General features: G+C 45.0%; 1 pseudogene; it reads right to left on the bottom strand.

The window, feature by feature from the left end:
• Positions 1-20,342: 20,342 nt before the first annotated feature.
• LOC102871435 lies at positions 20,343-21,329 on the bottom strand (annotated as a pseudogene).
• Positions 21,330-27,581: the final 6,252 nt, after the last annotated feature.

Genomic DNA, 27,581 nt, shown 5'->3' on the forward strand with positions numbered 1-27,581 from the left:
TGCGTTTGATGCTACTGGTGGGGCCCTGAGCTCACCTGGCCTGCTGTCACCATCACCTTGCAGCAGGGGTGGGGAGTCTGAGGACAGTGAGCAAAAAAGGCACTGAGAATCTCAGCAACCCCCTTTACCCCACCTGACGCTGTTTCAGTCAGAGTCTGAGCCAAGTCAGGGGTGTGACTAGGGGCCTGAGACTTAGTGGGTGCTCCATAAATATTTGTGGGGTGAATACATGAAGGGAGTGTCTCAGAAGCAGTAGAATGAGGGGTGCCTCCTGTAGGGACATCTTGGTGGTATTGGCTCAGGCCAGCAGAAGGGGAAAGTCAACTCAAGAACACCAGAAACAAGTCTGAGCCAGAGGCCAGCCCCCAATAGGGCTGTTTCAAAACCTTTCTGGAAAGGGAGTGGCGGGTTCGCCTGGGTGTGGGACTTCTTAGTCCTGGGACTCACATGTGGGAATGTGCAGTTTTCTCTTGTCCCAAGCAGGGGGTGGAGGGCACGCAGCTCAGACCTTGACCCCCACCCCAGCCTGGGAAGCCAGGCCTCTGTGGAGTTGGGACCCTACCTCCTCGGCTCTTCTGGGCAGCAGGGCCTGTTGCTCTCCTGTGGCAGGTTGATGCTTGTTTCTACCCAGGAAGTGGTGTTCTCTTCAGACAAAAAAGGGAGGGGGGGGGGAAGGAAAGAAAGAAAAAGCAAATCTCAGTGCTTTTCTCTTCCAGCCATTTCTACTGCAGGTTCTTGGTTTGTGTCATCTTGCCTCTGTGGGCACACAGCCTCCCTCCCTCGGGCAGCTTACTCACCGGTGTGCCCGAGAGCCTGCCAGCTGTGTGTGGGAGGCAGGGGCCATGGCCCCCACCCCCATCCTCACAAACAGGGGCATGCCCCCTGCTACCCAAAGCTTGAGGCTCTGGCCAGAGCTCCAGGCTGAGCAGTGGCCCTGAGTCCTGAGAATGGGAAGCCACTGTGGCCAGCACGCTACCTGCGAGCTCTCAGTTACCTGGCTGGCAGACACTGCATGGCAGAGTGGCAGGATACCTAGGTGGGAGGCTGTTTCTTTGGTCCTTAGGACTGTGAAGACCATGGGCAGCTGATGTGTGCTGGCCCACAGGCCCCCATCCTGGCAAGGTAACCTGGACCGTTCTCTACCTTGGCATCTGGCTGTATCTCCATGCTATGGACTCAGAGGGGGCCTGGGCCTGCCTGAGCTGGCAGCTGGGCCTCACCCTGCTCAGGGCCATGTGCTCCACGTCCCCATTCGTCAACACCCACCTCAGGGCCAGGGCTGGCCCAACACCCTTCAGGGCTGACCAGCTGCCAAATCCCCCACACCAGCTCTTCACTGGACCCATCTGCAGGGAACACGTAAACATACACACACACACACTCTTTCACATACGTACACACCTCTTTCATACACGTGTGCACACCCAGCACAGGGCTACCTACCTGCCCAGACCAGCCTAGGGAGATCCAGGCTCGCTCTCTCAATGCCACTGTGATCCTAGGAGCCACTCATTTCCAAAAATCACCCCTCTGAGAAGTGAGTTCAAAGCCGGCCCAGGAGGGCTCCAGGTGATGAGGATGGCACTCCCCTTCTCCGACCCTCCAGCTGACACACAGGCAGCCTGAGACACCATCGCTGCTATTGCACTCTGCGGGCGGGCGTCTTTCTCCCGACACCTCTGGTCCCCACAGCGTCTTCCATATCCTTAGGGGATGACAGCAGGCTCACGGCAAGTCCCATCTTCCTCGGAGCCCAAGGGAGGGAGGGGGGAGCCAGAAGGGGCGGAACTCAGGTACAGCTCCAAGTTCCCAAATCCCAAAATAATCAGATGCAAAAGCGAAGGCAGAAAACCTCCGGGCGAGGGGTGACTCAGTGCGGTGGGGCGGCTTAGTCACCTGGATGGCTTCTCCCCGCGGCTGGCACATCAGGAAGGGAGCGAGGGGGCCTCCCCCAGCCGCCTCGGCCGCGCGCATAAAGGGAAGCGCGGCGGAGCCCCAGGCCGGCACGCCCCTCCTCCACCGCGCCCGCTCGCTCCGGATTTCTCAATTAAAACCAAGGCCCGCGACCTGCTCATTTGGGGCGCCAAGCCGCTCCAGCGTTGCTTGGCAATTTGGATATCGTCGGGAGTTGCCATGGGAAAGGAGGGTGATGTCATTGACACACACAAAAAAACCCCACTGAATTTACAAATCAGCTGGGGATGGAGCTATTTATAAAAACACGTTTTCCTCTGCCTTCCTTTATTGAGGGGGAGGGAGAGGACGGGCAGCCCGCCCCGCTCCATCCAAGCCCCCCGCCCCCACCTCCGCCCCCGCCCCTAGAAGCCCCTTCCCTCGGCCGCCCACCGCTGACCTGGGGTCCAGGCCACAGCTGGACTGGGGTCCCCGGTGGGGGGGTGACTCAGGATGGTTTTATTATGAGAGGCAGGGGGGATGGGGTGGCACACAGAGGTGGGAGGCATGGTGGGCACCAGCTCGGTGAGAGCAGCAGAGCCAGGCCATGATCAGAAACAGGCACATGGTCAGCAGAGGGGGTAGGGTGCCTGCCTGACCTTGCTCCCTAAGAGCGCCAGCTTTGTCACAAGGCCCTTTCAGTCGCCAAGCGTCACTATCTCCTTCACTGGCTGCTTCTTCCAGTGGCCAGTTGTGTGAAGCAGAAGCCCTGGTGGCCTTGACTATCATTGCCCCAACGCCCCCTCCCATTGGCTAGCTCCCCTACACGCCATTCCAACCACATGATACTTAAACCCAAACCAATTGTCAACACGTTAATTTCAACTCATGGCAATACCACCAGGTGTGTCAGAGGTGAACTGGGGTCCAGGTCACAGCTGGGCTGGGCTCCCCGGTGGGGGTCTCAGGATGGTTTTATTATGAGAGGCAGGGGGGATGGGGTGGCACACAGAGGTGGGAGGCATGGTGGGCACTAGCTCAGTGAGCGCAGAGCCTGGCCCTGATCAGAAATAGGAACATGGTCAGCAGAGGGGGTAGGGTGACAATTGACAATGCCATTGGGTTGTCAATGGCTGATTTGTTGAAAGTACCTCCCTGGATGAAAAGGTATGGAGATAGGGCACTCCCCTGGCGTATGCCCTTCCCAGTTTTGAACCATGCAGTGTTCCCTTGCTCTGTTCTGACGACTGCCTCTTGGTCCAAGTATAGGTTCCGCATTAGCATGATCAAGTGTTCTGGGATTCCCATTCTTCTCAGAGTCAGCCACAGTTTGTTATGATCCACACAGTCAAACGCCTTTGCATAGTCAATGAAACACAGATATACATTCCTCTGGTATTCCCTGCTTTCAGTTAAGATCCACCTAACATCAGCTACAATATCCCTAGTACCCGACCCCTTCTAAACCCAGCCTGGACTTATGGCAGTTCTCTGCTGATGTGTTGTTCCAGTCGGTGTTTTTTTTAATAATCTTTGGATAAGGAGGCTGGACTCTATGAGGAGAAATGTGGGGTCAAGATTGGTGGAAGATCTATCAACAATCGGCGTTATGCAGATGACACAACCCTGCTTGCTGAAACGGAGGAGGACCTGAAGCGCTTGCTGCAGAGGGTCAAGGACTGCAGCCTCCAATATGGATTGAGGCTCAATGTCAAGAAGACAAAGATTCTCACCACTGGACCAATTGGCAGCATCAGGATGGATGATGAAGAGATTGAGATTGTTCACAGCTTTAGTTTGCTTGACTCCACAGTCAACACTCTTGACACCAATAGCAGGGAAATTAAAAGGCGTATTTCCATGGGAAAGAGATTGAGATTGTTCACAGCTTCAGTTTGCTTGGCTCCACGGTCAACACTCTTGGCACCAGTAGCCAGGAAATAAAAAAACGTATTGCGATGGGAAAGTCTGCAGTTAGGGACCTCTCCAAAGTACTGAAGAGCAATGGTGTCTCTCTGGAGACTAAGGTGCGCCTGATACAGGCCATGGTCTTTGCAATCACTTGTTATGCATCAGAGAGTTGGACAATGACCAAGGAGGATGGAAGGAGAATTGATGCCTTTGAGCTGTGGTGCTGGAGAAGAGTAGAGAGAGTACCATGGACTGCTAGGAAAACAAACAGATTCATCCTGGAAAGGGTTAAACTGGGCAGCTCTTTGGAGGCAAGGATTCTGAGGCTCCGTCTAACATACTTTGGACATGTTGTAATGAGGGACCAGTCCTTGGAGAGGGACATCATGCTTGGGAGGGTGGAGGGACAGCGCAGGAGGGGAAGGCCCGCTATGAGGTGGATTGATTCAGTGGCTGGGGTAATCGGGATGGGCGTGTCAGAGACAGTGCGATTGGCACAGGACAGAGCAGAGTTTAGGGCTGTTGTACATAGGGTCGCTATGAGTCGCAAGAGACTCAATGGCACATAACAACAAAAACAACCACCTCCCTGGAGTCTTCTTCCAATATATCTCTGGATGGACTTGAACCTTCAACCTTTGTGTTAGCTGCTCAGCACATTAACCATGAACAGAACTCAGGGGAAGCCATGGTGGCAGTAGGTTCTACATATTATTATTTTAAGTCTTTCTTAACATTTCTTCCACAGGGGATCAATGTGCTGGTGTGCTTCACAGTCCAGATTTTGAATTTTCACTGTCAAAGGTTCACATCCCAGGTCAGCAGTTCAGTCCCTCAGTGACCTTTGGCCTAATAACCAAGTGAACCTTAATTTCCTCATCCGTAATATGGGGATGATTTCACCTGGCTCACAGGGTTGTGCGGATTAAGCTGAAGGATATAAAACTCCTGGCACAGGAACTGCACATCCTGAGAGTGCAATAAACAGTAATTTTCTTCTCAGCTTTCATGACTGGTTTGTTGCACATTCCTACCCACCCACCAACTGGTGCCAAATTAATCTTCTCAAATCATGACCCTAATCATGTCCTGTGCAAAGGTCTCAAACCACTTGCAGAGATTCAATTGCGCTGTACAGTGTTGGTCATATGGCATTCAAAATAAATATTTGAATTAGTAGCCAATATGAAATATTTAGAGGAATTTATCTTATATTTCAACATAATTTTGTGAGCAAATTTAGTTATAAATAGTTTGTTTCTGCTCAATCTCACTTGTAATCCAGGAAATGAAAACAAATGTATATCACACACACACAGGGGGGTTAGGGAGGGAGGTGGGATAGTGAATTGAAACTGCTTCCATGAAACTATTGAAAGCTCTGGTGGCTTAGAGGTAAGAAGCTACGCTGCAATCCCAAAGGTGGTTGTTGTTAAGTGCCATCAAGGTGAACACCGCTCATGGCAACCCTATGAACAAAAAACTTTAACCCTGTGCTATAACTATCATCATTTCTCTAAGCTCATAGAGTTTCTAGAGGTATGTTGCTTAAGAAGTGAATGTCCCTAGTGCTTGAAAGCCTGTCTTAATCTGGGAGCTCCACCAAACACGGTCCACCATGGGTTACCATTATGGCATGTGACACACCAGTGGCACAGTGTTTAGCATCACAACCTTGAGTTACCTCAGTACAGCAAACTGACAGACCAGTGCTGACCAAGGTATGCTGTTCTAACTTATCAGATGTGGGAGAAGTTCCATTTTGTAACACACGGGGTCATCATGAGTTAGGAGCCAATTCAAGGGTAGGTAATAACCCTGGGAGAACAATTTTACAGTCTTGATCAAAATTTCAAGATGTGCATGCACATGAACCAGTAAATTCACTCTAACCGACCCTAAGAACAAGTTGCACATGGACCTAAAGACATTTGTACAAGAGTATTATTTGCAGCATTGTAACTGCAAAAAATAAATGAAAACTACTGAACATATACTGACAGGATACTGATTTACACATGATAGTGTCTCTCTGGAGTACTATGTTGGCTGTTCAAAGACACTTACAGACCCCTTGGAAGAAAGACCCAACAATCTGCTTCTGGAAGGCAATAGCCATGAAAATCTCATGGAATGCAATCCTGGTCTGTAACACAGGCTCACCATAAGTTGGCATTGACTGGAGCACAACTAAAAGAATAACATTTAACACCTAACCGTTGATAGTGGTCAATCCTAGAGAGTAAAGGGTGAAAGAAGTATTTTACTTTTAGTTTTTTACCTTTCTGCATTGTTGTACATTTTGTAGTGAACATACACTGTTCATATTTTTCTAAAATATATAACAAAAACTTCATCACTGTAGAGTTGGAACTTCACCTGAACTTTCAGAGCATATTTGGGAGCCTATAAATGGTATGGGAAGGGATTGCCCAATTTTTGTTCTGGGCAGATGCTGGTGGATTCGAACTGCTTGCCTTTGGGCTGGCAGCACAATGGACGAGGCCACCAGAACTCCCTCTAAGATATATCGTTTAAATGAAATATTAGAGTGAGAACTTTTAAAATTAGTAAAGAAATTCGAGTTGTGAAGAGTAATTGAAAGTACATTTTAGTATTTCCCCTTCAAATTCCATTTCAGGAAACATGAGGATCTGGAAAATACTTTTCACTTCCTTCCTGGTTTCCCAATCTCAGCATTTTCTTAGAGGGATGGGTAGTGCAAGCATGTGAAAGAACTAAAGCAATAGAGAGGATATGCTGTATTAAGTTTGAAACAAACAAATCATCCAGATATTAATGACTATTATTCTCCTTACGGGTATGTATGATTTTTAAATTTTTGTCAGTTTATGAAAACCAGGCAGAAGTTGTCTAAGAAACTATCAGTAATGTAATGAATGAAACAATATTTTCCAAATTTCTGCTACAATTACCTAACACAAGACGGTAGTAGTTTCAAGAAAAGAATTGAGAGCAAAAAATTATCTTCAACTGCCGGCAGGCCAGCCTATCATGAGCTTCTCTAATGTCACCGGTGTTCTACGTTGGGGAACCTAACTGGCTTTATCTTGAAGAGGAATAGGATTTATTGTCTATCAAGGAGAAAATCCCCGAACTAAAGAACCTGCAGAATCAAATCTAAGTCAGAAACCTGGAGATCCCTGGAGGCTCTAAACTTCAGGGTTGAGACCAGTCTTCCCAGATTCCAGGACCAAGGAGTACCCACTACACCAGCTACTCTGTGTGTGTCTCTCCTCTGATTGGCTCGCACACCTCCCACTGGGTGGAGGGGTGCAATTCTGGTCCTTTTTCTCCCATACAGGGGGTGGGAAGAGAATTAGGCTGCTCTTACTAAAGGCAGGGGGAAGCCACCACTGTCACCACTCTTTCTAATCATGTTCAATTCCAGAGTGAGATTATCAGCAATTGCTGATTCTTTCCTTCTTATTCTTTTCATGGACTTCTGAAAACTAATGACTGAGGCTTGTTCCTCCATTACACCACATGATTTTGATTTAGTGAGAACATCAACTAGACCCCTTTCTACAGATGGGAAAATTGCAGTCCCAAAAGTTTAAGGATGCTTTTTTCATTCTTTGGTGGTGTGGTCTGAAGGGAGTTACACTGCTCACCCAAAGCTCCTCTCTGGAGGATTCTCCAAAGTGCTAATGAGCAATGATTTCCGTTTAAAGACTAACACTTGCCTGATGCAAACTATGGCCTTTTCTGTTACTTCTTATGCATCTGAAAATTGGACATGGAATAAGGATGACAGGAGGAGAGTCAATGCTTTTGAGTCGTGGGGCTGGAGATGAGTACTGAATATCTCATGGACTGCCAAAAGAGTAAATAAACAAGTCTGTCTTGGGAAAAATACAACCCAGGTGCTTCTTAAAGTTAAGAATGATGAAACTTCGTCTCGCATGCTTTGGGCCTGTTGTTAGGAGGGGCCAGTCTTTGGAAAAGGACATGCTGGGAAAGCTTGGAGGGTCAGAGAAAGAGAGGGAGACCTCCCAACAATATGCATTGACATGGTGACTATATTAGAGACAGTGAGGATGGCATAGGACAGGGCAAGGCTCCGATGGTTGTTCATCGGTTTGCTTTGAGTCACAGGTAACTTGATGGTACCTAATAACTACACAAGCACCACACGAGAAAGCTGCAATTTACAGCTTCAGAAACCCCACTGCAGGGTTGGCTATATATGGGTTTGCACCGGGCAGCAATGAGTGTGTATATCTACAAACTTCGGCTGTTTCTCTCTGATTGTAGAAAGAAAACTGACTATATTGGTTATGGCAAGTGGCAATGCAAAGATCAACACATGTCTATATTCTTAGGCCAGTGGTATGCCCTGTCCCTTCCTCTATCTCAGATGAAGCTTCTCTCTGTTAACCCAGTGGGCCTTGAGCTCTCCAGGACAGGAAGCCCACCTTGGTGTTTGGTTCACGAAAGGTTTGTTGGATGAGCACATTTCTGAAGAGCCTCTAGTCTCCAGCTACCCTTACTGGAATGCAGTGTACCATAGCACTGAAAGGGATGCTAGAATCATCAACCAGACTCCTCCTTCCACAGATGAGAAAACGGAACCCCCAAAAGATTGGAAGATAAGCAAAGCAGCTACAGAGGACATTAGAGACAGAATGGGGATTGGAACCCAGGCTCTCCTGTTTGGTCATAGACATATTCTTAAGGAAATTCCTGAGATCGATGTACCTGTAATTCAGTCACACGCAGCAGAAGAACTGTCATCGTGGCTGTTCCCGCCTTTTAACCTTCGCGCCCAGGGAGTTGCAAGTATCAATCAGTTAAACCAGAGTCCTTTTCATTTCTTAATGAAGTCTTTATTTTACTTTCTTCTGCTTTTGTAAATAGACACCACTCATGGCCTCCAAAATAAATTCCTCATCTACACTATTTTGGTGAGTTGGGCTCAGCTGGAATACTTACACTGCCTCAGTGCATCATTTTGTGTTTCATGTGGGGATGTTTTTGGAAAGGCTATAAAACAAACTGTAAAATGCTCATAAACCAATGTTTTCCCTAAGAATAAAACCTCTTAGAAATAAGGTTTCAGGTTCTAGTGTGCAAGAAAAATTTCCCTTTACTGCCAGAATTTTCCAGATCTTCTTCTCCACACTGCCCTGCCCCCCTAGTCCTGTGTATGAGGGTGCTTCACACAAGCCTTCCTGAGGCTGGGCCAGGCCTGTCTGTACCTGCCTGCATTTGTCAGCACCTCTCACTCTGGGGAAGGGAGGAGTAGACTTCCTGTTGTCCCAGGCGGGCAGGCTCTGGGAGGGAAGGGTGTGGGTGGACGAACAGGTGTTGCACTGAGTGTCTGTGACGGCACACTCCAGAGCTGTCTCTTTGCTGGAGGTGTCCCTCAGCCTTGGATGCTGAGGGACATCAGAAGCAGAGTTCTCTTTTCTGAGAACACATTCCCAGTGGCTTCCGGCATGGCAGGTGGGGTACCTGAAGGACAGATGCTGCCAGGGCCCCCACCTGCCCATGAAGGTATTGGTAGCAAAGGGAAAGCAAGTAGGTTAAGTCCTGGGGATGCTCAGTGGGAAGTAAGCTTACGGATCTTGTCAGGTAGGGATGTGGCCCCCTTACGTTTTCTCCAATGGCTGTTTCTTACTTCCTCCCGTTGGGTAGGGAGGCCAGTGTAATAAGGCACACAGGTGGCTGGACAAAGTGTGTAGAGCATGGATGGCAGGCGCTTCAGGTATAAAACGTAAGGAGGGGAGTTCTCTTTTGGAGTAGGGGTGCCTGCAAGGCCAATGAAAGCAACATTATGGTTAACTCAGGAGTTACTGCTGCTGCTGAGCTGGCTGATGGCCGATTGGTCCTCATCAGGAGACCCAGAGCTGGTCCTCTCCCTAGAAAGGAAAGCTGAGGTGAAGTTTCTCTCAGGGAGGAGTGATATGGAATGGCAAAGGACACACTGCCAAAGGAGATCAATCAGAACTGGCTTTGACAAGCACTGTGGCAATGGGACAACTAAAACAGACTTTCAAGGGGGAAAAAAAGAGGAACAAACTGGGGGGAGGGTAGAGAAAATAGTGCAACAATGAATGAATGGAAACCCAAGATCTCTGTAAATGTTCATTAAAATTAATAAAATTTAATTTTAAAAAAGTGAAGAAAAAAAAAAAGAAAAGAAAGCTGATACTTCCCAAAGCTCCCACTCTGGGCTGCAAAACCTGCATGAACACCACTGGGAAGATGAGGGGATGGAGCCTGAGAGAGGAAGGGATTTGTGCTCCAAGAAGCTGGTTTTGTTCTATTCCATCTAGTTGGGACAAACTCATAGATGACACTCCAGTCGCTTTGCAGAGTCAGTAAAGCACACAGGAGATCTTTCTCCTGAGGAGATGGTGGATTTGAACTGCATGCCTGTGGGTTCTCCTTACCACTAAGTCACCAGAACTCCCAGAGAAAAGGTAGAGTAGTAAAATAATGCATATAAAAGGGAGGGAGCTCTGGTGGCCTAGTGGCAAGAAGCTGTGCTGCAATCCCAAAGGCACGCAGTTCGAGGTCACCAGCCACTCCATGGGAGGATAGATAATTTCCTCCCTTGAGATTAACTGCAAAAAATCTCCTCCCACACAATCAACTGCCTCTGAAAACCTGCCAGAGGGTCAGCTATGGGTCAGTTCCGGGTCAGCTATGGGTCAGTTCCGACTCTATAGTACATAACAACAAAATTAAGAGGGCGGGTGAATAAAGAGCAGGGTTGTCTCACTTAATCAATATGGTGGAATTAAGGGATGGAAGAATTCTTGGATCAGTTCACAGATTTGCTAGGTCCCCCATGAAGCCACAAAGCTAAAAATGCTGATGAGGGCATTCTTGGTGATGATGGGGGATTCACCCCTTCTGAGTAGGACTCGTTGGTTGCTAGGAGGGGGCAGGCTGATGACAAGGGCCAGTGCCCTGCCAATCACAACACCCACCAGTGAGGCCCAGGCCCGGGGGGTGGGGGGAATGAGGATGGCCATGGCACATATCAGGCAGACCAACAAAAAGTGATGGACAAGTTCAGAACCAGTGCCCACTTCTTAGATATCCAGGCGATATCTTAGAGGATGATGATCCTCGAAGCCTCCATTCCCTAAATGCCCCTGCTACGGAGGGCCAGTGGAGAGGACGGGAGGGCCATGCTGAACGAGGAGACAGACCTGGAGAAGGGGACAGTGCCAGCAGTGGGGCAGAAAGGCTGAGAGGTCAAAAGGCTACTGTTTTGTTTTCTCCCAACCCCTGGTCACAACGCTATGGGTCGCATGAGGGAGAGCAGCTCAGGTCAGGGTCTCATCAGGACCTGGGAATGACCACAGAAGGAACCTTGCTGTTAACCTCCAGAGTTTTCCCTTAAGAAAGCAGGACATTTTTTTTGGGAGGATTTAAAATGGAATAGAATTCTTTTTCTAGGACCTTCTAAGGAAGGTGTGTGGGATTGAGAAAACACTTGGCGTCATGTGACGAAGTTGGCAGAGCAGCCATTTTTGAAGATGTTTGTAATGTATGCCAGTCATAGGAGGGCTAGAGTCTACGCCTGTTCATTGGAACTATGAGCAGGTGTGAGAACCCTAATCTGTACAGATGTGGAATTTAGGTGTTAAAGACGTTGCACACTTTTTAAATTGACAACCGTGCCTAATTAGAAATACATTTGTCGTCATTTGCGGCAAGTTAAGTAACTTGCCCCAAATCCGTTAGAATGTGGTAACACCAGGAACTGAGCTCAGAACTCAGCTTTGGCTGAGGCAAGAACTCACTTGGTGGACTCCAGCCTGTTTCTAGGTGATGCTGCATAGATGGCTGCACAGGAGATTTGGGGTCTGGCCACACCTACACTGCAGGACGGGACATGGCAGACTCTGGGGCTGGAGGGTTCATCTCTGTGGGAGGGGAAGGGCGGGACGTTTAGGCCTCAATTCTCACTTCCCAGAAATTCAGTGACTGGCAGGGTGCCCAGTAGAGGTATTTCCTGTGCATAAACCTTTCCCTTGGAACAGGTCCTATATAGAAAGGATAGTCAAGCCCTTCTCTATCAAAGTAGGGAAAGGCAGAAACTAGCTTTCACATCAATAGGGACAGGGGGGAAAAATCTTTTGTTAGACACTTTCATCAGACTGTACATGTCTTAAAAGCTCCAAGGGAATCCTCAGGATTGAGTCCAGAGGAGTTAACAAGGCAATATGAGGGTCTGCTCAGAAATTGACCAGCAGAATCATGAAGAATCTTAAATGCTGGCCTCACAAATGTGCCCTCTTTTCAGGAGAGGATGTGACAGACCTTTGTAGTGGCAGCCCTGCTGCCAGAGCACAGCCTTCCTGACACAGCTTAGCTTCTGGGACAAGTAAGGGCTAACGATAAATCCGGCAGCACCAGTGATGCAAAGGGACATATTGATATATACAATTGATATAGCTTAGTTTGGGCTATGAATTGTGCTAAACCCTTGCCATACATAAACCCACTTAAACCTCACACCAATCCAAGTAATTAAGTCTTTCAAAAATTCCGAGTACTTACTAAACATGACGCTTAGTGCTGGAGAAAATGGAATAAGCAAGTTCCTGTTTTCATGAAACTTACAGTTTAGGTAGGAATAATCCCATTTCTGAGATGAGGAAACTAAGGCCTAGCAAGCTTAACTGACCTGCACAGGCCAGTAAGCAACAGCATGGGGATTTGAAAGCAGGAAATTGTAGATTCCACGATGTAATTTTCTTCCTATTGAATTCTTTTATTTGAAACATTATACATGTGGCAGGTATTTGGTTGGTTCCTAAATTAATTTACTTTTTCTTCCTAATTGCTAGAAGAAACTTAGTTTGGATACTCCACTTTCCTCTACCCGTGTGCTTATAGAAAAAGGGATGGGGGCAGAGACAGGGTCTCTTCTTAGCACCAGCTAGGGAAATCTTAATTAGTGCAACCCTCTATGAGGTGGATTGATTCAGTTACTGGGGTAATCGGGATGGGAGTGTCAGAGACAGTGTGATTGGCACAGGACAGAGCAGAGTTTAGGACTGTTGTACATAGGATCTCTATGAGTCGCAAGCGACTCGACGGCACATAACAACAATAACAATCTTGGTAAGTCCCTTCACCAGGGATTGTTTTAGGCCCCGGGGATGTGACAGCAATCTGGCTGAAATGTGAGACTGAGTTTGCTGAGGGTTTCTGGGGAAAGATTCTGCTGCTGCTCTGTGTAGTTAAACCTGCAGAACTGCGGTAGCCAACTGGACCCCCACGGGGACCAATCAGAGGACGAAAGTCAACATGCTGAAGATCAAAGAACAGAAAGTTGGCAACAACTTTGGTCCTCAACAAACTGCTGAGTTCCACCTGACATTTTGTCTTCCTGGGTTTTGCAGCTGAAAATGAACTAATATAAGCCAGCTCCAATCTCTGCCACTCCATGATGGCCTCTGGGACACACCGGTCCTCGTTTCCTCTTTTTGCTGTGTTCATAGAGTTGGAACTTACCCAGAGCTGATCCTCCATTTGGAGGCAATAAATCGTAAGGAGCTGATTGCCCATCTTTCAAGGAGCAGCTGGTGGATTTGAACTATGAATTTTTGCACTGGTAGTTCAGTCTCTTGCCACTAAAGCGCCCTTCCTCTGAATAGCCTAATGCATATAGTCTCTAATATGTAATATATTCAAGTTACAATTAACTATATTTATGACCTTTTTTGTGTATTTTTAAATCTATATAAAAGTACCTCTGTAGTCAGTGCTGACCTGATAAATTACCTGCTAGAGATGTTAAAATATTTTCTGTTATTATAAATAAAGATTTACAAAATTCAGTATGGGTCTACAACGCAGAAATGTGTCTAAGATGTTAAGACTGCATTTCTCAATTTTATTCAAAGTGGGTGACCCTGCAGGACATTATGCTGAGTGAAATATCTCAGTCACAAAGGGACAAATACTGCATGGTGCCACTGTTGTAGAATGGGTCTGACATCAGGGTGGGGGTATGACAGAAAAAACTGAATAAATTATGTATATTGTATTGAAACAGATGAGGGAAAGAACAGATTAGAAGTGATATATGATTGAGCAGTATGGTTAGCACAGGAATCCAGAATTAAGGTTGCATAGAGAAGTGTACTCGGGATGGGGGGAAGGGACGTGGGAATTGTATACTAAGGAAGGAATTTTTTTTTTTGTTTTCTCTCTTCGGAGTGGGAAGCGAGCTGGTGGGGAGGGGTGGGCAGGGAGGCAATGAATGAATGGAAATCCAAAACCTCTGTAAAAAAAAAAAAAGACTGCATTTCTCAAAATATATCATTTCCCAGGAGAACCAAGATGGCGGCAGTGGGGGAAGCAGTGTGAGGAGCTGGAGGCAGGCCAGGCTACACTGAAACAGGCCACCATGGCCTCCACAGCCCACAGTTTATCTATACCTGAACTGTTAAAAATAGTTGACTACCAGTCTTCAATACGGATTGAGCTCAACATCAAGAGGACAAAGATTCTCAAAAAAGCGTGGGTGAGTCCTGCTGCCGCTGGCCGCCCATTGCCAAGCCCATGCCACCAGAACCCTGAAAGGCCACCATGGCCAGATCCCAGGGGTCTCCTCACTTGAGATCGGCGGCAGGAACCAGACCCTGCAGCCGGTGTGATGGAGTCCCTACATGGCCAAAGAATAAACTTATTTTAAAAGAAATTATCAGAAACAAATTGGCAGCAGAGGGGGAAAGAGTGTGAGGAGCTAGAGGTGGACCAAGCTGCACTGAAATGGGCCAGCATGGGTCTCTACAGCCCACACTTTATCTATACCTGAAATGTTAAACAGTTGACTACTGGTCTTCAAAATGGATTGAGACTCAGCATCAAGAGGACAAAGACTTTTGAAAAAACATGAGTGAGTCCCGCTGCTGCTGGCTGCCTGCTGCTGAGTTCATGTGGCTGTGGCCCCAGGGGGCCGCCACGGCTACAGCCCCTGGGTCCCCCCTCACTTGGACTGGGATTTGGGCACAGGGTCCCACAGCTGGTGTGAAAGAGCCTCCACACGGCTGGTGGAGGGGATGGTGGCAGCACCAAGGAGCCGCGAGAGGTGAAGGACCTGATCTGGGAGAGCATCTCGCTATCAGTGAAGACTTCCTTAGATAGGTCCTGGACAGCAGATCTCCAATGCATCACATCTTTTGATTTCTTGACTACTGCTACCAAGAAATGTTCATCACTCTGAAAGCCCCGTCTCCATTTGCAGAGGGTAGTGATGCCTACTTCGAGTTGCAGTTGGACCTCTTGGTGGAGGGGAGGGGGGGTGATGGTGGCGATGCTGGAGCCGGGGTGCAGTCCCTGGCCTTAGTCTCCAGTGGGACACAGGGTCCAGACCTCGGAGGGCTTTGGTGGAGGGGAGTGCCACGTGCCCCCCCAAGGATTGCCACCCAGCCCCTGGGAAGAGCCACTTGGCCCCCAGGGTGTGCCACTCGGCCCCAGGAGAGTGCCATCATGTTGCTGTGGCGAGCCGCCTGGTGTGTATGAGGAATTTTATCTAATCCACTTTCCATCTCCTTCTCCAGTACATCTGTAAGTAACCCCTCCAAAGCCCATCTCTCTGTAAGTCACAGATTTGCTCCCTTGCCTATAGGTAACCAGAACACTGAGTCTTGCTCCAGACCTGAACCCTGAACCCAGTTCCAGGGACAAAAGGGAAATATAACTGCCAGCTAAGGAAGTGAAGGAGGATGGAGCCTCAAGGTTCAGCCAGCCACCCACATTGGATTCACCTAGGCAAACACTTTTCATTGTAGAGGACAGAAAACATCAGGAAAATAACTTCTAACTCAACAAGAAGGCATGCAGCTTAAACTCAGGACCACCAGTAAAGTGTCAAAGTGGGTTCCCCTTCACCTCAATACCCCTGTTCAGTATGAAGCAGCCAGAGTCTGCGCCACATTCCCAAATGAGAAACCCACAAATGAAAAAGACAATTTCTTTGTTTAAAAAAAAAAAGTTACTCGCCATTGGACTATGCTCAATGTGACTGTCTTTTCTAGTCCCCGCTGGATCTTTCTCAGTTCCTTCACCCACTTCTTCAATCCACCAAATTGTGCAGCCCTGTGATTTCATCCCTGCCCATTCCCACTCTTCTACTCCCAACTTTTAGCCCCTTATGTCCCCATACATGATTTTTACTTTTTTAATTATTTTTAATCTTTTATTTATTCTTTTTATGTGTGTACCGCAGAGGATCTGGTGGATTTGAACCGCACACCTCTGGGATTGCAGTGCAGTTTCCTGCCACTAGGCCACCAGAGCTCGCCCCCATACATGATTTTTAAAATTTAAAAAAAAAAATACATAATTTCCCCCTAAATGTATCACTATATTAGAAATGTAAATTGTCTTTGGTATAGTATAATGGTTTTATTTGGCTTTTCAAAGGAAAAATAAGAGATACTTGTAAATGAATATATTTCCAAAAGGCAAAGAAAAAGATTGGTTTTATAAAGATGTTGCTGTGTACCACCGAGTGGAACCACAGCTCATTCTCCGGTGGGTTTTCAGAGGCAGTTAATCGCATGGGAGATTGCCCGTCCTTCTCCCGGAAGTAGCTGATCACCTTGAACCATGGACTTTTGGGGTTGTATGGCAGCTTCTTGCCACTAGGCCACCAGTTGTTGTTATGTGCCGTCAAGTCGCTTGCAACTCATAGCAACCCCATGTACCTGCTCTATCCTGTGCCAAGTTTACTGTCTATGACACACCAACTCTCATTATCCCAGTTACTGAATCCACTTCATCAATGGTCTTTCTCTCTCTGTCCCTCCACCCTTCCAAGCATGATGTCCCTCTCCAAGAACTCGTCCCACCTTGTAACATGTCCAAAATCTGTCAGGCAGAGCTTCAGAATCCTTGTCTCCAAGGAGCAGCCAAGCTTCACCCTCTCCAGGACAAAACTATTTGTTCTCCTAGCAGTCCATGGTATATTCAACACTCTTTTCCAGCTCTCGGCTCAAAGGTATCAATTCTCTATCATCCCTAGTCATTGCCCAGCTCTCTGATGCATAGCAGGCACACCTTAGTCTCCAGCCTGCTCTTGTTGCTCTTCAATAGCCAACTTTCCCAATACAATTGCTCTTTTGATTTCCTGGCTGCTGGTACCAAGAGTGTTGACTGTGGAACCAAGCAAACTAAAGCTGTTAACGATCTCAATCTCCTCACCATCTATCATAATGCTGCCAGTTGGCCTAGTGGTGAGAATCTTTGTTTTCTTGATTTGAGCTTTAATCTATATTGAAGGTTTCAGTCTTTGCCCTTCTGCAGCAAGTGCTTCAGGTCCTCCTCAGTTTCAGCAAGCAGGGTTGTGTCATCTGCATAATGCAGATTGTTGATGAGTCTTCCTCCAATCCTAATGCCACATTCCTACTCATAGAGGCCAGCCTCCTGGATGATCTTTTTAACATATAAATTGAGTTCCCTTTTATACACTGATAATAAAAGGCAATGATGAGAACTTTTAAAGTATTGGACTTACATCGGAGTGTACTTCCACTGTAAAATGAGTACTACCTGGATATTTTTGCCGTACATCTTTTGGATTTTGGTTATGGCTTACATTGAGTCATCTGTGTTTTTTTTTACTTTTCTCACATATGTACTCTCAGCTTTTATCTTCTTTCCCTATATCTAAATTATAAACTCCCTGAAGAGTGTGAGTAGCCTTACATTTCTTTATATCCTTCATGGTACCTGCCATTAATGTGGAGCCCACAGTAGTAGAGCTTAATAAATATTTATTAGCCAATCTTTCTCGCCACATTCCAAGAGATTATTTGCATCCCAGAGAGGGTAAATGAACAGGTTTCAACAAAGAGCAAAGTAGGAGTCAACCTAGTGCAATTAAGGCCTAAGTAAGAATTTTCGGCATCTCAGTGTGGCTTAGATTCAACAATGGATTATACCGGTTTCTACTGCCTCCCAAGGGCCTAACTCGCAGCCGGGTGCTGGGCGGACGGATGATTCTTCTGTTTGCGATGAGCCAAGGAACTTTCATGTTCACTGTTCTGCTGTTTAACAACTGCCCTTTGGGCAGAAGCCATCAATTCTTATTTATAGACGGGAAACAAGGGCAGATTGACCTGCCCTGATCAAATGGCTAGGAGGAATAGTGGGATTTCCAATTCTGAACTGAGCTGGTCAGGTTTTCTTGTTAGATTAAGGCAACCGCTGTAAAAATATGAAAGTGTACAATCTTCCAGGAGGTCAAGAACACAGGGGGAAAAAAGAGCACCTTATCATTGGGACCAATCAGCTGGTGTCCACAAGATGAAACTGCCATGAGAACTCCGTCATGCAGACACAGTGCTTCCCAGTGTCCTGCATGCGGCATAACCCCAGAGGCTGGCTCCCTGCCAGGGCTTGCTTGGAACATGTGTTTACAAATTGTCTTCTGCTAGAGCCCATAACTAAGCTTTCTATCATTTCTGGCTCAGAGCTTAAAGTTAGGAGAAAGAAAAGGTACATTTCTCTGGGGGATGGTGGTATTGGTCATTTCATGAGAAGATGAAGTATGAAGGAATTCAGTTCTCAAATCAAGCCCAACGCAGGAGCTCCTCTAAGCAATCAGTGATACCCACTGGGTTGCTACTTAAAGGGGAATGCATAATCCTTGTGGACTGTGGTCCATGTTTCTCTGTGCCAAAGACCAGGTATTTGCCATTTAGGGGGCAAAAGTGGCAAAGGGCAGCCTGTGGGCCAAAAAATATTTCTGGATTCTTCATGTCATTGCTTAATGCACGGTCTGCAAATTTCTCCCTTAAAAGGTCAGATAGTAAATATTTACAGTTTTGTGGGCCACATATAAAATAAAAAGTAGACTACTGCCAGCTTTGGCTCTTGTGGCCTTTAAGATTTTTGACTGCCAGTTTAATGCACAGATCTTATGACACACTAGAAACAGAAGACAAAAGGTGAAAAGAGAAATAGAGTTAGCTGGCTAAGTAAATTGCTTATGGATGCCACTCTTGTTAGCTTCTGACTCAACTACAACTCTGACCCTATGAACAAAAGATTGAAACCTTTCCTATCCTTACAATTTCCACAACGCAGAAGTCCTTCAAGAAAGTCACTGTGTCAATGCATCTTGTTGAGGGTCTTCCTCTCTTTTGCTCACCCTCTACTTTTCAAAGCATGCTGTTTTTTCCTAAGAACTGATGCCTCCTGACACTATAAGGCAAGTAAATGGCAGGACTTGATTTTAAACTCAGACCCAACTACTGGGCTGTATTTCTACAATTGAACTGCCGACAGGAAAGAGTTCTTTTCCTTTTTCTTTCCCATTATCATGCCCCTTTCCTATTAAGCAAGCAGTAATCTTTTATTCAAGGAACTCTGGTGGCTTGCTGTTGTTAGGTGCCGTCAACTCAACTCATAGCAACCCTATCACAGCAGATCTGAACCCTGTACTATCTGGTGTCATCCTCACAATCGCTAACACACTTGAGCTCTCTGCTGCAGTCATTGTGCCAATCCATCCCCTTGAGGGTCTTCCTCTCTTTTGCCATCCCTCCACCTTTCCAAGCATGAGGTCCCTCTTTGAGGAATAGCCTCTACTCTCAACATGCCCAAAGTATGTGAGGTGAAGCTTTATTACCTTTGCCTCCATGGACCACTCAGCTGTACCTTCTCCTGGACATATCTATTGTTTTATGGCAGTTCACTGGATATCCAATACTCTTCTCCAACACTACAACTCAAAGACATCAAGTTGTCTTCTGTTCCTATTCATTATCCAGTTCTACAGCAAGTGACTGAGAAGATCATGGCCTGTATCAGGCACATTAACGATGTTAGTCCCCAAATTGACAGCATTGCTCCTTTGTAATTTGGAGAGGTCCCTCACTACACACTTTCTCAGTGCAAATATATCTCTGCAGTGCTTGTACCAAGTGTGATTGTCCATCCAAGTAAGATGAAGTGACTGACAGTTTCAATCTTTTCTCTATATATTACAATGTTGTCTATCGGTCAAACACTTCAAGTCCTCCTCAGTTTCAGCATGCAAGGCTGTGTCATCTGATAACAAAAGTTATTTTTTTTCAAAATCATAATATAGATACTTTATTAAATAACAGAAACATAAAATTCTTAGCCTAGTAATAAAAATTATTATTATTGATTTCTTAATGGCTGTTGGTCAATGCAGCATCAAGAAATTTTATCAAAGGTATTTATCAAAAAGGAGTTTGTGACTTTAAGAAAAAAAAATGGTAAAATAAAAACGAACAAAACAAAAAATTAAGTTGCCTGGAATTTTTTTTTCCAAGTTATCAGTATCAGCCAGCTCTGTAACTAAAAACTCAAATCTACTTATCTGAGGACCCAGCCCTAGTTTGGGTTTATCTATACTAAGGCTTGAAGACAGAATAAGAAAAAACAAAATTTATCTGTAAAAGTAATAACAATAATTTGATTGGTTTGATGCTGGAAGAAGTATGCTTCTTGTTTATGTGGCACGTGAGTTATTCCTGCATTCTTGTGCATAGGTAGGAACAAGATCACTTCAGCTGCTGGAGTATCAGTGTTGAGAACATCTGCCTCTTGCAGTGTCAGGCTTTCATCTGTGAGCACTTTGTTTGGAAATGAAGTCACAAGAATAAAGTCAAGAGCTGCGAATTCAGGACGGGACCGTATAATAAAATCTCAGACATCCAAGATTCTGTGGGTATGATTGAATCTCTGTATCAAACGACTCCCGTCTGCTAACCTGATTTGGATTTTTGTTGTTGGCACAGAGTCATCAGTAAGAACGACTGCATTAAGGATTGACTTATTCTCTTCTTCTGGTGAGGAAGGTGTACTAACTATTTCAGGCGTAAGGCTTCCGAGCTCCTGCCCTTCTCCACTAAAAGCCTTGAACCTCAGCCGAGGTTTTGTGTATTCCTGGTCTTGGTGATCCTCACTTGGCTGCCATGAACCAGTCGCTGAAGCTCCAGAGGAATTTCTCCTCTCTTAACAGATTCCAGAAACTGTGCATTTGCTGGGTCACTCACTGTAAGGTCTCAATTCTCCATCATCTAAACTGAAACCATTGCTCCACAATTTAGGCAAAACCTGAACATCTTGCAACTGGTTTTCTCCATAGATGTATTCAGATCTCTTACAAAAGGAACTGCCCAATCTGTATCCTGCACCTGTAAATGACTTAGATTTTTCATCACCTGATGCTCTTGTAGCTTCATTCAGAGGCACTGCTCCATGTTCCCTTGCCTCTTTGAAAAGTTCATTCACAATTTTCCCTGGTGAAGGTCGAACTATATGTAATCCACTATATTCATGCTCACTTGAATAGAACCTTTGAGGTGGTGTTCGTGGGCTTTTAAAGAGTGATGCTTTAGGTCTATCCGTCTTGAAGATTTGCCTTTCATTTCATCTTCGTATAATCCTGCCAAGGCCAACTGCAGATCCCGCGCGCTTGGGGGCCGCGGCACCGGAGACCGCCGTTCCTGCTCCGCCGCTCCGCCACCGCCGCCGCCCTCCGCCATCTTCCTAACAAAAGTTATTTTTAAGTTTTCCTCCAATCTTAATGCTACATTCTTCTTCATAGCATGTCTTCTTTGGAAGATAGCTACATGGCTGGCTGACTGGAAAAAAAAAATCCATATTTGTTCCCATTCCCAAGAAACGTGATCAAACAGAATGTGGAAATTATTGAGCAATATCATTAATACCAGAATGCAAGTAACATACTGCTGAAGACCACTCAAAAGCGGCTAGAACAATATATAGGCAGAATTTCCAGAAGTGCAAGCTGGATTTAGAAGAGGCTGTGGCATCAGGGATATCATTGCTGATGTCAGATGAATCCTGGCTGAAAGCAAAGAATATCAGAAGAATGTCTATTTGTGCTTTATTGACTATGCATGGCATTTGATTGTGTGGCTCATAACAAGTTATGGCTGATGTAAGAATGGGAATCCCAAAACACTTAACTGTGCTCATGTAAAACCTATACCTAGACCAAGAGGCTGTTGTACAAACAGAACAAGGGAACACTACATGGTTTAAAATTAAGAAAGGTGTGAATCAGGGTTGTATCCTTTCTCCATCTGTGTGCTGATGGCTTAAGAAAGAAATTGCACTGCCAACGCCAAAGTAAGCTGCTCTGCAGGAGAGAGCTGAACAATCCACTCCCGCATGATTTACTGTCTCTGAACCTGCTGGAGCACCAGCTATGGTTGGGTTCCGACTCAATGGCACATAACCACCTTTTACTCCTTGACTCATCTATGCAGGGAATAAACATGGAATTAGTTCCAAAAGACTAAGTTACAGAGAGTCTTAAGAAGAAATTAGTGCCTTGACACTAGATAGCATGAGTAGGACCTATTCCCTAAATCAGGCACTTCCCCTAGTGGGAGAAAGGGGAAGGTATGCCTGGAGGTATCTAGAGGCAGGAGTTGTATTCGGCTTCCCATCAGCACAGACAGTGAGATCCTCCTTGCGGCACCACAGCAAACCCAACAGTCAGCCTTCTGGAGTCCCAGGCTTTGCATGTAGCACAGAAACAGTACGCTGAGCCAGGGGTGGCCCTTTAGGCCAAAATGGCCTTGCAGACTGAAGATTGGGGACTTGACAGATAGACTTTGCCAGTATGTTGGTATATCACTAAATGATCCTTTAAGTACAAATGGTTGGTTCCCTAGAAAACTTTCCAATTGAAAGAACAGATTCCTCCCATCTTTAAATCACAGAATATGGTTTCCTTCACCTTTATCCAATTACAGGTTTACCTATACTGTGTATTGTAAATTAAGTCAAAAGGCAGCAAGGCTCCAGTCAATTGGCTGAGATCCCAATCTGCGAACTTTCCAGAGCACCTGAGAATCATTAAATATCAGAACAAAATCAATATAAGCAACCACCTACAAGTATCTGTACTAAAGCTTTAGTTCTCGATACTATCAGGTATGTGTGCTCTCATTACTCTCCTTTCATAAATGACATGAGCCCAGAGAGGTAAATAGCCTGCCAGTGTTACACAGCTACACTAAGAACACGTAAATCCCGAGAGGCTGTGCTCCAATCCATCATGTTTGGTTTGACATTATAGGTAATAAGCTAGGAGCCACCTTAGCACCAAGAAGATTATTAGGGTTTTGGAAATCAAATTTCCCAATGAATGTGAGAGCAATATGCAAGCCATAGGGAACTCTTGTGGCATAGACCATAGCAAGTTGTGAAAACCTAAAGGCCACACAGCTCCAGCAGTTGAAAACCATCAGTGACAAGGTAGACTATCTGATTTATAGCCTCAGAAACCCAACAGAGGGTTGTTATGAACTAGAGAGACTGCTTAATGGCAGTGAAACAACAAAACAGACTTATCAGCTATACTAGAAACTGAACTCACCGCTGTCCAGGCAGTGTCAATTCACGGTAAAATGAGACTCTCAATTCTCTAAAGGAGCTGTGGAGCTAACAGGTCAACACACAACACACTGTACTGACAGATCCTTACATAGAAGCCTGTAAGTCAGGTATAAAAGTGTTACTAAGGACCTCACTGGAGCCAGAGAGAAAGCATGTACAAGTGCAAGGCCGTAATAAAGCAATGCATAGCTTGGAGGATGGGGCTGCCCTCCACCCCACTGGCCTACACCACGGAACTCAACCCTGGCCCAGTGCTCAGATTTGGACATGACTGCCTGAGTGCACTCTGGGCAAGTAGCTTCCCTCTCTATCCAGTGATAGGTTATATTCTATAAAGGTTCTACCTAATTCAAACGGGTCTCCTCGGCTTATTTCTGGTCTTCTTTTCCTCTTGATGCTCTGGGACTCCTTGGATCCCTGCCCCAGACACGTGACCTCAACTATCTCATTTCCATGAATGAGTCAATCTCATGGGAGCTTCATGTGCGTCATCTTCCATTTAGGAAAAAAATATTCTAAAGCTACTAGATTTTTTCAATAAAAATGAGAAAAATAAACCAAACAAATATTTTTCTTCACATATTTTAGTGGACATTTGTTTTATCCTTATCTTGCTAATTGGAGGATTGAAGCAATTTAAATAAAATGCATCACATAGCCAGAACCACAAGATTAAACGGCTTTGAATCGCAGCACTCACTGATTGATTCCCAAAATGGTTTCAAGTGAATCAAAGGCTTAATCAAACACATGCAAAAAATAAAAGTACACATTTTGATGGAATAAACACACCTGTGAAAACATTTAATTTTTGAAAGGGATGAACAGGACAATAACATATAAAATCAACAGTCAATGATAACAATTTAAACATATGTGTTTAAACTTTATGAAGTTGAAAGAATGTGAGAGCATGACTTCAGAGTATCTAGAATCTAGGGGCACATTTCCTCCCTGGTGCACCACATGAAAGTACTAATATAACTATCTTCAAAAACTGGGACCACTCATTTCCAGTATTTTAATTCAGTGCTTTTTCTTGAGTTATGTATTTTTAAATTGTTGTTGACTACCTTCAAGCCGAGCATGACTCACAGCGACCTTATGAACAAAAGGCCTGAAACCCCGCTACAACTATCAACATTTATCAAAGTTCATCCAGTTTCCAGAGGCATGTTGTTTAAGAAATGGATGCTACTCCTGCTTCCAAACCTGTCACAGCATGTTATTATTGTTAAGTGCCATTGAGTCGCCTGCAATGCATAGCAACCCTATGTACAGCAGCTCTGAACCCTTCCCTGTGTTGGGCCAGTCTCACTAACTCTGACACACCAACCCCCATTGCCCATTACTGTATCAATCCATCTCAATTCAGGATGGTCTTCTGTGCTGTTCATCTACCCTTCCGAGCATTAATGTCCTTCTCCAGGGAACGATCTTTCCTGGCCACGTGCCCAAAGTGAGGCAGAGCTTCAAAATCCTAGCCTCCAAGGAGAGACTTGGTTTCACCCTCTCCAAGACAGACCAATTTGTGTTCTTGGCAGTCCATGGGATGTTCAAGACTCTTCTCCAGCACCACAACTTGAAGGCATCTATTCTTCTTCTGTCATCCTTAGTCATTGTCCAACTCTCTGAAGCATAACAAATAATTGAGAAGACCATCGCCTGGATTAGGCGCACCTTTGTATCTAGACTTACCTCGTTGCTCTTCAGCACTCTGGAGAGGTCCATGACGGCAGATTTCCCCAACGCAATTAGTCTTTTGGTTTCCTGACTGCTGGTGTTAAGAGTGTAGATTGTGGATCCAAGCAAGCTGTAATTGTTAACAACCTCAACCTCTTCTCCAACTATTATGGTGCTGCCAATTGGCCCAGTAGAAAGAATCTTTGTCTTCTTGTTGTTGCGTTTCAATCCATGTTGAAGACTACAGTTCTTACTTTTTTGCAGCAAATGTTTCAGATCTTCTTCAGTTTCAGCAAGCAAGGTTGTGTCATCTGTCTATCATATCTTTGAGTACTGTGGTTCAAATCTACCAGCGGCTACAGTAGGAGAAAGATAGGTAATCTTCTCCAGTGTGATCTACAGCCTCGGAAACCCAATGGAGAGTCAGTGATGATCAGGTGCCGACATGGACATGATGGCAGTGAGTGAGCACGCTAATCCTGAGGGGGCTCTGGTGCCACAGGCTGTAGCCACATGCAACACTAAACTGAAGGCTGAGGGTCTCTAGAAGGTCGGACCCACTTGGGTCCCTGTTGGAAAAAGTTAGGTGATTTACAATCTCAGAAACCTGCTTTAGGGTCGCTGAGTCTGAACCAATGGGAAGGCAGTGGAGGCTGATTACTAACTTCTGCGAGTACATGAAATGAACAAAAATTCCTTGTTCAGAAAAGTCCCATCTGAATTTATATGACTATTGCCAGTAGCCAAAAATTTCCCCTGGAGTCTCTTAAGATTACTGAAGCAGCATGCTTTGATGGGGAAAGGAAAAAAGGGAGTAGTTTATCATTGTTAACTCCTTTCTTAATCATACATATCAGTTTGTTTTGGAAAATATTTTTATTTTACATAATTCAATCTCTTACTCCCAAACATAGGAAGTTATACTGCAAAAATGTTAAGTTTAGAAAGTATATCCATAACAGAAACATTAAATTAAAAGACATTTAAAAATAAGTGAATTTTCTGCATGCTCAAAGTTGAAGTTTACATATGTTACCTTCTGGGATTTAACATTATTTTTATGTTGATTTTAATTCCAATATAACGTTGTCTTAATATTTGGGTAATAAAGTTTTCTAAAACAAAACAAGACTTTACCAAGCTTTTTTTATTTTTAATATTGCATAAATAGAGCAGGGTCAAGAGAATTACAGTTCATAATTTTTCAGTCTATCTCATGCTAGTAGTTATTTCAAAATATGTGATACATGAGACCCTCCATCAGGTTCCAAAGTTCTAAATCTTACAGGAGCAGATTTTCACCTTTCTCTTGTGGGTTGGCTGGTGGCTCTAAACTGTCAAGTCATCCTGCTATTCTTCTAATTTCATACTCTCCAAGTGAATCACTTATCTTTTCAACTTGTGGGCTTTCCTCCCCTTTTAAACTCTAAACTGAAAAGTCCGGAATTCATCTCTTGAAGCCTACGCCGGTTTTTCCACTTGTACAAGGGCTCATGGATAACTGGAAAATTAGCCTCATAACCACCACATGGTGTAACTGCTGTCTACAGAATTGGGTGGCATGACTTATTGGTTTAGTTCCTGGCTCCCTATTTTTCCAAGGCTGTCATATTGACTCTTTTTAAGATTAATGTGTCTTGGAAAAAGAGAGGACAACTATTACAAATAGTGTTTTATCTCTGAGCACCTGTGTCAATGTTTCTGTAAGATAAATTCTTAGAAAATTTCTCAGAGGGAATATTTAAATAAGCATTGCCAAACTGCCTTATAATAATGTCATCAATTTGCCCTCCAAAAGATTTGTCAAGGTACATATCTCTCCTTATACTCACATAGTTTTCAACCATTTATTATGTGACTGAAGAACATTTCTGGTAAGTGTGAATCTAATTTAATTAGGAATGAGGTTGATATCTTCTCATGTATACTATTAAAATACTTTCTTAACTGGAAAAATGTGCCCTGTTCATGAGTAGGAAGACTCAATATTGTGAAAATGACAGTCTTACCAAAAGCAATCTACATGTTCAACATAATCCCAATCCAGATACCAAATTCATTTTATAAGGAGATTGTATGGGAAATTGTCAAATTTATTTGGAAAGGCAAGAGATGCCAAATAAGCAAAACACTTCTGAGAAACAAAAATGAGGTGGGAAGCATAGGACTCCCTGACCTCAAAACCTACAACACAGAAGTAGTAACCAAAATAGCCAGGTACTGGTACAATGACTGGCACATAGATCAATAGAATAGAACTGAGAGCCCAGAAATAGACCCAGCTATCTAGGGTCAACTGATATCCGACAAGGAAATCAAAGCTATCAAATGGGGAAATGACTATCTCTTCAACAAATGGTGCTGGCAAAACTGGACTTCCACTTGAAGAAAGCTGAAACAGGAACCACAACCTACATCATACACAAAAATCAACTCAAGGTTTATCAAAGCCCCAAACCATAATGTCCATAAGAGACAAACTGGGATCCAGCTTAGAAGGCCTAGTCTATGGCATAAAGAGACTGCCAAATACAGCCAGAAATGCACAATCTAAAGAGGATAAAATTGATGAATGGGACCTTCTGGAAAGAATATACTGAGTCACTGTATCGAAAGGAATTGGAAGACACAGAAGAATTTCATGAAACAACATATGAGCAAGAGCCTATGGTGATGAAAGA

Source organism: Elephantulus edwardii, unplaced genomic scaffold, assembly GCF_000299155.1.
Source record: "Elephantulus edwardii isolate Elephantulus edwardi_28Jun2011 unplaced genomic scaffold, EleEdw1.0 scaffold00026, whole genome shotgun sequence".
Lineage (NCBI taxonomy): Eukaryota > Metazoa > Chordata > Mammalia > Macroscelidea > Macroscelididae > Elephantulus > Elephantulus edwardii.